Source organism: Mixophyes fleayi, assembly GCF_038048845.1.
Source record: "Mixophyes fleayi isolate aMixFle1 chromosome 1 unlocalized genomic scaffold, aMixFle1.hap1 SUPER_1_unloc_3, whole genome shotgun sequence".
In the NCBI taxonomy this organism is placed as follows: domain Eukaryota; kingdom Metazoa; phylum Chordata; class Amphibia; order Anura; family Limnodynastidae; genus Mixophyes; species Mixophyes fleayi.
In genome coordinates this window covers 530,687-541,860 of record NW_027445877.1, presented here as the reverse complement: position 1 = coordinate 541,860, position 11,174 = coordinate 530,687, and positions in this window count along the sequence as shown.

Sequence of the window (11,174 nt, the reverse complement as noted above, 5' to 3'; positions counted from 1 at the left end):
CTCTTCCCCTTCACTCCCCTTCCCTTATCCTCCTTCTCTCCCTCCCTCGTGTCTCTCTGTCTGTCTACCCCACCCCTTAGATTGTACGCTCCTTCGAGCAGGGTCATCTCTCCTCCTGTCTTCACCACTTTTAACTCTGCTCTCCAGCTACCTTGCCCTCCTCCTCCCCGTTCCCTCTTGCTCCCTCCTCTCCTCTCTGGGGGTTTCCCTGCCCTCTGTGCCCTCTTGGGCTCCGCCGTATGCGGGACCTTCCCCTCTCCCCTCCCCCGCCCCTCTAGCTGTGCTTTGAGATCTCGGAGTTACTGTGCATTTTGTTTACTGTATCGTGCTGTCTCACCTTGTATTGTACTTTGTTTGTCCCTGTACGGCACTACGGATACCTAGTGGCGCCCTATAAATAAAAATTAATAATAATAATAATAATTAGGGGTCAATACAGAGAGCTTTCATGGGAACTTTTTACCCCAAGGACCATACACAGGACACGTGGTCATCCCCTAAGGTTAGAGGAGAGGAAATTTCACAACCAGCAAAGGAAGGGGTTCTTTACAGTAAGGGCAGTCAAGATATGGAATTCATTGCCAGGGAAGGTTGTGATGGCAGATTCAATAGATATATTTAAGAAAGGGTTAGACAAATTTTTAGCGGAAAGGTGTATCCAGGGATACGACCGTTAATTTAAAATGAAGGATAGTAGTGGATATAGGGTAAAAATAGGACTGCAATATTGAGTCTGGGGGGATTTTCACAATTGAAACAGATTGGCGGTTGCTTACTCTGGATTAATTTCAAATATAAGTGCAGGATCGCAGGAGATCCAAAATAGGTTGAACTTGATGGACTGGTGTCTTTTTTCAACCTCATCAACTATGTTACTATGTTACCATAGTAGCCACTTGAGCTGTTCTGGTGTTTGTTGCACCACTGCAAATGTTGCCAGTCACTTCAACATTCAGCCTGCTATCACTTTCAGAATTAATTGCATTTATTAGCTGGCATGAAAGTAAGATGCCATAATAGATGTTTTTAAGTCATGTGTCAACATTCGTACATGTTATTGTTTTTCAAAATTTAGTTAAATATGACAGACATGCACATAGACTTGTCTAATTAATTAATTTTAATGGAGCACTGTAATTGGTTAGTTCATGTGTTATTTATCTTTCTAATAAATAACAGCTGTTTAGAGTTATTGCTGCACACTGATGAAGTTTATTACATTGAAACAGGTTGATTTTAACATGGATAATGAACGTTTGTTTTTAAGTATTTGGATCATGAGAACTGGATGTTTCCTGCTTCTAGTCTCCAGCATTACTTTTGATTACAACCTTGGAATAGAAGCTTTGCATTTCTTTTCAATCACATGGTGCAGATAAACACATGGTTCTGACATCAGTATTGCATTTCCCAGGACAGAATTTACAGCACAGTCTTAGCTCCAAGAGATAGGTCTCTTAACATTATTCATGATTCAGCTTGGAATTTAAGAAATTTATTTGACAATATGAGTTATCTGTGTTGAGTATCCCTCCCATACTCCATGTGTTCTCTAAAGACATATGATAAGTGTTTTCTTTTCAATTAGATTATATGTATTTCATCTAAGCATGTGTATATATATATATATATATATATATATATATATGTATATATATATACAGGGCTGCCAAGAAGAATTCAGGGCCCGGGTACAACAAATTCATGGGGCCCCCCTCATAGTCAAGTAAGCCCCAAAAAATTTTTGCGCCGCCTTCAGGCCTTTAGGTGTGTGGTCATACATTCAGGGGCGTGGCTAGCCAAACGGCGGTTCAAAAATTTTGGGAGGTGTGGTCATGCATTTGGGGGCATGGCAAACGTGCCATTGGGGCGTGGCTAACATAAAAACCACTAGGCTCTCAATTCGCCGGAGCGTCACATATGTTCAAGCACTCCTGACTTTCAGGACATCTACCACCACAGTGTAGTATACAAACAATGCAGTGTGTACACAAACAGTTCAGTCTTGGCCTACACCTTACATTGGGCACAACATTTACCAAAAATTGGTATTGTCCCTACTAGAATCACAACATTTCACACACTGTGCTGCTCTCTCCTACCTGTTCTTCTCACTTTCTCCACCTGTGGCTACTGGTTTCTTTAGTTGTGGCTTGTCCGGATCCAGAAATGTTGAAGGACCTATTTTGAAAAAAAAATGGCTACATTTAGAAAATTACAGCCAGCCCCGGCGTTAAATCAATAGCACCCACGATTAATAATTAGGCCTTCCTCCAGCCCCAACATTAAAATAATACTATTCACATTTAATAAATAAACCTATTTCCCTTCCTGCAAACAGCCCTAGCAATACCTATTTCCCGCAACTATCACTGCCATTAAATAATTCATAGTCACATTTAATAAATAGACCTCATTCTCCCTAAACTCACCCCAAGATTCAATAGCCCCCAAACCACCCCATCTTAAATTAATAGTCCCTACTATTAAATTGCCTCACCATCACCCTACAAACAAAATAGCGCCCATTAATTAGCCGCCACCTACTTCACACACACTACATTGCAACAAGCCCCCTGTGCCATCACACACACAATACTGTGCCCCTTCATCACAACTACACTGTACCCCCTTATGCTCACACTGCGACCTCCATGCTGCTTTTCCCCCTTCTTTTTTACTTTGTGCCGCTCTCCCACTTTTTTTATTCCTCTGTTCCTCTCTCCCCAATTTTTTTTATTCCTCTGTGGCTCTCTCCTTTTTTTCCTCCTCTGTTCCTCTCTCCCACTTTTTTTCCCTCCTCTGTTCCTCTCTCCCCAATTTTTTTTTATTCCCCTGTGGCTCTCTCCTTTTTTTCCTCCTCTGTTCCTCTCTCCCACTTTTTTTTTTTATTCCCCTGTGGCTCTCTCCTTTTTTTCCTCCTCTGTTCCTCTCTCCCCAATTTTTTTTTATTCCTCTGTGGCTCTCTCCTTTTTTTCCTCCTCTGTTCCGCTCTCCCACTTTTTTTCCCTCCTCTGTTCCTCTCTCCCCAATTTTTTTTTATTCCCCTGTGGCTCTCTCCTTTTTTTCCTCCCCTGTTCCTTTCGCCCACTTTTTTTTCCTCCTCTGTTTCTCTGTCCCCTTTCTTTATAGCACTGTCCCTCTCTGTTTTCCTCCCCTTGCCTCTCCGTTTCTTTACTTACCTTTTGTCAACTTCTTTCTTTTCTTTTCTGCTCTTCTGTCTCCTCTTCTGTCTTCTTTCTTCATGCTGGCTGCGGCGCTCCTCACTGACTGACAGGCGTGACTTGATGACGTCACGCCCAGCAGTCAGTGTGAATGGAGGAGAGGAGGGACACGGCGCGGCGCGATCACGTGAGTATTTTTTTTTTTATTTATTTATTTTTTCTTCCAGCTCCCAAGAAACCCAAGACCCCCCCCCCCCCCCTGCGGGAAAAAAAATAAAAAAAGTAAAAAAAAAATAGCGCAAGAGAGAAAAGTAAAATAAAAAAAATAAAAAAATTAATTAGCAGCGAGGGCCCGGCCCGGGCCCCCTGGCATGGCCGGGCCCGGGTAAACTGTACCCGCTCCCCCTCCCTCTCGGCGGCCCTGTATATATATATGTATGTATATATATATATATATATATATATATATATACATTGCATTGCTTGATGACACCATCATTTGCAGGTAACTCAATTGATATACACTATATACAAATGGAGTAAACATTTCTCAATATATGACACACAAATATTTTTTGCAATTAGCTTTGCATCACATTCCAAACTAATTACAGCTAAACTTATCCAAAATCTGTCATAAAATAGTATGGATTCTTCACTTAATCTTTATTAATGGTACAGCACTCTAGTCTATACGTAAGTAAATGCACTGTAACACTATAGCAAACACAATACATATATACTGCATTGGTATCATGGGCGTAACTACTGTGGTAATAGGAATAGCAGCTGCTATGGATATCTCTCAGCTACTGGAACCCATGTAGCTGCCAACCATGCTCCCAACCATAATGCTCTGGGCCTTGCTCCCCTTTGCCATCTCAAATGAGAATAGCGCTGTATCTGCAATTTTCTGGTTGCTTAATAAGCTCCCGCTGACACAACAAGGCATTTGAAGCCCAGTAATGAGATGCAGCCTAGCCAGAATTATAGTGCAAAAAAATGTCATTTTTCTCAGAGGGGAAGGGAACTGTAATGTTTCCTTTATCTCTGAGCAGGAAGTACAGAGCAGCAAGGTAAATGAGACTAACTTGTCATTACAATTGAATTAATAACTGGATGTTGTTAAGATCAGCGGCAGTCACAGCTGACCGACAAGCCGGTTGACTAGTAACAGCAGCCAGCATCCTCAGCCTATCAGGAGGCAGCAGGCACCTCTGAACTGTTTACAGAATAATGGCAACCAGCCTCTCAATCTCTGCATTTCTGACATCTAGCCGTCAGATGCTTAGCTAATCTTGCTTATCAGAGCTGGGCTCTACCTATCGGTTCCTCTCTAAATAAAAACTTTTCCTGTTGATCACTTGCACTGTTGATAGTTTCAGGTAGAGCTATTGTGTTGTTTGAATTTTGACCTGATTTGACTTCCTGTTGTGAAAGAGATTGTGTCTTGGATTTCGCTGTTCTGCCTGAGACCAATGTCTGTTTCTGGATCTGCTATTAACCATAGACTGTAAACCAGATTTTGCATTGAACTCTGCCAGTCCCGACCTCAGAATGTGCTACTATATTATTCTATTGACCGCAACCAGCCCTGTCCCCAGCTTGTTTTTTAATCGCAGCTTTGCACTCAGCTTGCCCTGACCTTTAGCCAGTATTTCAGACTTATACTGCTACTTATCCGTCTGCTATCCGTCTGCTACATCCTTCCATGTTCTATCCACACCAATGGAAAATTTGGGTTTTATAAAGTTTTACTATCTCAAGTTAAGACGTGGAAGCTACCGACTACTTTGGCATATATTGCATTCCTTGGAAAGGGGACAGCTATAGGCGAAGACCTTTTGGAGCTGTACTACTGGTTTATGATCCATTCCAATATTACCCATAACATTGATCCCTTTCAGTATTGCCAATAACAGTTATATGCAAATATTGATAGTTTGTTATATTTACCAAAGTATAATCTGGACTTCCATTTGTCCCCTCAGATACTAGCCATGAATTACATCTAACAAGTAATGGTAAATGAAGGGCAATGCACAATATTTTGTGCATTAGACTCACAATTGTTCAAGTCATGGGTCCACTTTCTCATCCAAAGGTGTAATAAGGAATGAAACATCCTAAAATAAATTTTCTAATGTAACAATATATTTAGTTCATCAATGTCTGCTGGGGACCAACACAAATTAGCAATAGATGCTTGCAGTCTCTTATTGTGTTCTCTGTACATCCAGAACAGGTTCTGGCACCAGTACCAGATTAAGACACTGTAGGCCACTGGGCTAGGGGTACTGTGAAGCCCCCATTTGTCAACTGGGGGCCCCCCAGTAATATCGGATTGGGCATACGCCGCTTGACAGATGTTTATTTTAATATACCTACTGTCACGATCTGCCTGGCAGCTCCTACCTTTTGGACTTTATTATTTGTATTTGTTCTTTTTATGTGTTTGCAGCAGTACCTCTGATGTCCAGAGGTGCTGCTATTGTGCATTTTTTGTGCTTTAGGGATTAACCATTCTGTTCTCTAATTATCCCATGCACCTGGGTGTGGTCTCTTTTTCCTTATTTATACCTGTCACTCCCAGCACACATTGCTGGTTATTGATGTCATTTCCTGTTGTTGCACCCTGTGGATTCTATCTCCTGCCTTGCTCCTCTGGTTACATGCTGCTTGGAATCTGTTCATACCTCCTGCTTCCCTGCATTAGCTGTGTACCTGCTGGTTTCTGGACATTCATATTACTTCCTGCATCAGCTTGCACCTGGTATTTATTACTACCCTTGATTACCTGCTATTTATACTTCTCTGCAAATAAACAGAGTGTTTTCACCATATTCGTGGCTCCTAGCTGTACTCCTGTATGTAACCGTGACACCTACTCTGTATTTTCAAAAAGCAGAAAAGAACACATTCTCTCCCCCCCTTCTTAAAATGACTATCATATCCTCTCTCCCCCTTCTCAAAATGACACCTGCCCCCCCCTCCAATGTATCACCTCCGGAGGCTCCGTATTGCAAATCAACTGAAAATTCCAGTACTCGCTCTTATATCCCAATATCTATGGATTAATATACCTTATGTATGTTCACCAATTTGTAGGAGTGCAATAGTTTGAAGACAAATGGTGGTTAATTAAGGTTAGAACAATGCTAACTGGTTTTAGCATAGGCAAATAATAAATGGTTGTTACAATTATAACCAGTTAGCATTGTTTTAACCTTATTAAACCACCATTTGTTTTCAAACTATTGCACTCCTACAAATTGGTGAACAAACATAAGGTACATTAATCCATAGATATTGAGGTATAATAGCGAGTGCTGGAATATATTTTACTTACCTACTTGATGTCTTCTTCCTCTCCGGCTCGTTGCTGCAGGCATGCGTGCCCTGCACTGCTTAGTGTGGTCAGGTGAGATCACAGTTTCACGTGACCTCCTCAATAAGCAAAGCAGAACGCGCCATGCCTGCACTGACAGTGATTGCCTGCCGTATGAAAAAATATATACATATAACACTGCCTGCAGATCTTTCTTAGGGGCCCCCCAGCTGACCGAGGCCCCTGGGCTATAGCCCTTAAAGCCCTGCGGTTAATTCGGCCCTGTCTGGCACCAGCTTGACACAGTAGTATCAACTTGAATGTGGATCTGTGTCTTTATCCATAATGCAACATCCGACTTCCGATAATACGCTCTCTATTATTATTATTATTATTTATTTATAAGGCACCACAAGGTTTCCGCAGCGCCAAACACAGTACAAACAATGCACAGTACAGGGAATAACAGTACAGAACAATAAACGAGTAATACCAAGACTCCAGAGACTCCAGGCAAAGCAAATATAATGGAGTTGGAGCAGAAGAGAAGGTAGAGAGACAGGAGGGAGAAGGGTCCTACTCTACAAAATGATGTAAGGCAACAGTGTAAAGTATATATTCCATTTAGCACCAGTCAGCCAAGTAATACAGATACTAATGTGTTTATTAATTTAATTTAATTACATTAAATTAAAATTCAGTTTTCAGTTCTGAATTATCCGGGTGGAGCATTGCTATAAGGCTTTCTGTATCGCCATTCATGTCTAAAGGCTTTTAGTTGTTTAGCAGCTTGTTTTGCAGCTAACCAGTATATAGTATATAGTGAAAACTCATTTTTTAGAACACAAATGTAAAATACATAATACATAATACATAATAAAATCTACCACTTGTGAGACTCATGTTTGGTTCCTGATTATAATGGGCAATAATATTTGTTATTAGATATCTTGTATACTATATGTTAAGGTTTATTTTATATCATTTAAACTTCTTTGCCAAGTGTCTTGTTCTAAAATAATGTATTGTATTAGTGTTTGTTCACGATATTAGAAGAACTACCTAATTTAAATGAATTCACATTTAATTATATTTCAAAACTCACTTATATTTAACTTTACACAGGGTAAAATTGATTTTAAGATAGAAATTATATATTTCTCCATGTGTTCTATTATTATTTATATTTATTTATTATAAGATAAGGGTAATAAAACATGCTTATGTAGGAGCAGAATATGTTATTTTGTTCCCTTCAAGTTTTACACAGAGGGCCTGATTCATTAAAGAGTGTAAATCGCGATACTTGCTGTATTTTGCTTTAAATTGCACTGCACATGCCCAGAAACTAACTATATGCCAGAGAACACAAGTGTATGCAGTTCTTCTTCGAGCGCAAAGGACACTTACAACAGTCTAACAATTAAGAATTTAAAAGAATTAAAAATGCTAGACTTGAAATTGATTATGCAGTCAAAAACATATGTTGGTATTATACAATCATAATTATTATGTAAGTATAATAATCATAATTTACAATGTTCTTTACTTATATAAATGTATAAGAAAGTAATATTTATATAAATATTGTGGTGGATCTAGAATGTCTGGAATGCTAGACTTTGTAGCCTGAAACCTTTACAGTTTAGCAGGGCATCACAACCACAGTAAAAATAATCAGGATATATATAAAAACTGGTTCACAGGGGGAAAAGGTGCTATAACCCATAGTAACAGATGTTAATTTTCATATTCGAAACTAATCTATAAAATCATAGTTTAAATCTCATGGACCGCGTTGAGGGATTCTTAGTAGCTAAAATGATTGTTTTTATCAAAGGGCAAAGCATTTACTGCATTCCTGTTTAGCTAATATTTAATTATTAAAATAAATAAATAATGTTGATTCCACAGCAACAGACAATCATCTTACAGTTATGACATACATGAATACAATAAACATAATAACAGATACATGAACACAATTAAGCCTAATAGCACAGAATAGGCATAAACTAGCAATTATAGCTAGCACAGATACAGGTATGAATTCCATGCTGGGGAGTGAGCAGACAGCAAAGAATTCAGCTTAAGACATGAAAACAGAGTTGTACGAGGGAGACAGACAAAAGACATAGGGTGGAGAGGACCCTATTCTAGAGTGAGGAGGTAATGAAAAACAGTAGGTGCAAATGGTGCACGAGTGAATTTGGTGAACAGAGGAAGTAGAGGAAGTGGATATGAGGGTCTAGAAGTGGGTTGGAAAGGCAAACTTGAAGTGGTGAATTTTGCAGGATTGTTTGAAGGATTGAAGGTTGTGGAATCTGGTAGATGATGCAAGGAGTCCTGTAGGTGGGGAGCAGTGTGGGAGAAGTCTTGAAGAAGGGAGTAGGAATAGCTTAAGAGTGGGAAAAAGGTTTGAAAGTGAAAGGTAGAGATAAATGGTGGTGCTGGGGTGTAACTCCTGCTAAGATAAGATATATATGGAAGGGAAGCATTAGTGTGGGCCTTGAAAATGAGGGTGAGCAGTTTGAACTGAAGAAGTTTAGTCTTGCCACAGCATTTGAGAATGGATTGCAGAGGGGAAAGTTAGATGTGGGGAGGGCAATGAGCAGGAGGTTACAGTAGTCAAGATGTGAAATAATGAGCAGACCAGGGTTTTGGTTACTTCCTGAGTGAGGAATGGGTGTAATTTGCAAATGTCATGGAGGGGGAAGCGACAAGATTGCGAGAGATACTGGATGAGAGATGTGAAGCTAAGGATGGAGTAAAGGATGAAAAGATGACACCAAGGCAGTGTGCGAGGGGAACAGGGGGGAGCGTGATATTGTCGACAATGAGGGACAATGTGGGGAGGGGAAAGATGATAAACTCAGAATTGGACACGTTAAATTTGAGGAAGCATTGAGTTATCCAAGTTGAGATGACAGAGAGGCAGTTGGAAACACAGGATACAAAAGAGGATGGGAGGTTGGGAGAAATGGTAGATTTGGGCGTCATCTGAGTAGATGTGGTAGTGGAGGCCGAAGGAGCATATGAGTGTGCAGAAAGTGGAGGTATAGAAAAAGAAGAGTAGAGGGCAAAGAACGGAGATTTGGGGAACATTGATAGAGAAAGGAAGAGTGGGGGAGCAAGAATTAGAACTAGAGACACTGAAGAAGCAACCTGAGAGATAAGAGGCATGCATGACCTAGGAAACTGGCTTACGCATGCGTATGTGGGAGCCGGGACCAGCAGTGCTATATCCCAGCTACATTCAGTTCCATCAGGTGGCATGTAGGAGATGTAATCGGAAGACGCACCAATCACGTGCCACTTGGGACAGTTCCACCCCCCATGTCCGGATATTTGAATCTCTAATCGGGTGGGAGAAAAAAGTGCTGCTTGAGGAAAGAAGGGAGCAAAGAAGGTGAGAACCAAGGAGAAGCGTTCCGACCATGAGGAAGAGCGGTGGCAGTAGCAGCAGTGATTTGGAAGGACCAGGCAAGTAGTTTGTATTGCTTAATGTGCCACAGCCTTCCACTGGTGATTCTCCCCATAGCCCCAAGCCTCCATCCCTAGCCCCCATCCCTAGCCACTGCTAGACTACTAGGCCAGCCAGCTCCGGCTCCTAGGCCCAGCTAGCCCCTGGATCTGATCCCCAGCCAGTCCAGGCACCTAGACCCCAGCCCCAGCCCTCTAGGTCCCCTGTTGCATTCGGATACTTGGACATCCCCCCTCTCTTCCACACGGACTCCGTCGAAGAGAGGAGAGATGACCCTGAGGATGACCAGAGACCAGCATGGTGGGTGGAGTAAGTGTTGAGTCTCTTCCCCTTCTTAGGTCCCCATCCAAAAAACCCCTACACGTTCAATGATGGAAACTGGCTTAGTGAAGTGGGGAGTTTCTATATTCACTCAGCTCCAGTATTGCCGGAGTAGCAGAGTAACTCTTAGCAGTCTCAGCGATATTATTTTGATAAATGCTCGATAAGTATGGATAAGTCATTATTTATTATTGTGATAAGTGGCAATAAAAATTACAGTTAATACTATTTATTACTTTAATAAATTGGTCCCGACTTGGAATTGGTCCATATGGGAATGCTGTGCATTGTTACTCCTTGACATGATTTCTCTTTGTTTCTAAAAGTGATATTTTCCAAAGCTGAAACAAAAGAATACAATAAATGTATAAGAAGAAAACAATCTCCCTAAATAAGCCAGAGATTATTTTGATAATTGTTTAATTTGTGTGCATTCTAAATTATGTGCCTTAAGTGATTTTGATAACTCCATAACACCTTTATTACTTATGTTTAAGCATCGGTGTCCTCTAATAATTAGCTTTTTAGCCTTTTACACTCTAAAGCTATCCAAAACGAGGCTTCCTGGGCCCACAGTATAAATTTCAACAATCAAATCTATACAACAGTATAGTTATCAAAAACGTTAATGGTCAACATTTGTCAAAGGATTGTGATGATATTTGTTCATTATCTGCACAATCTATTTGCAAACATTTCCAGTGAAAATTGGCAGCTATCCCACACAAACCTTAATTCCCTAATCAAGTCTGATTAAAAATGACACAGATGTAAATAAAGATATAATATATAAAATGTTATATTAAATAATTATATCTAAAACTATCTGCAAAATGGATTTGCTATAATATACAAATTTGGGCCTTCTACTATTAAT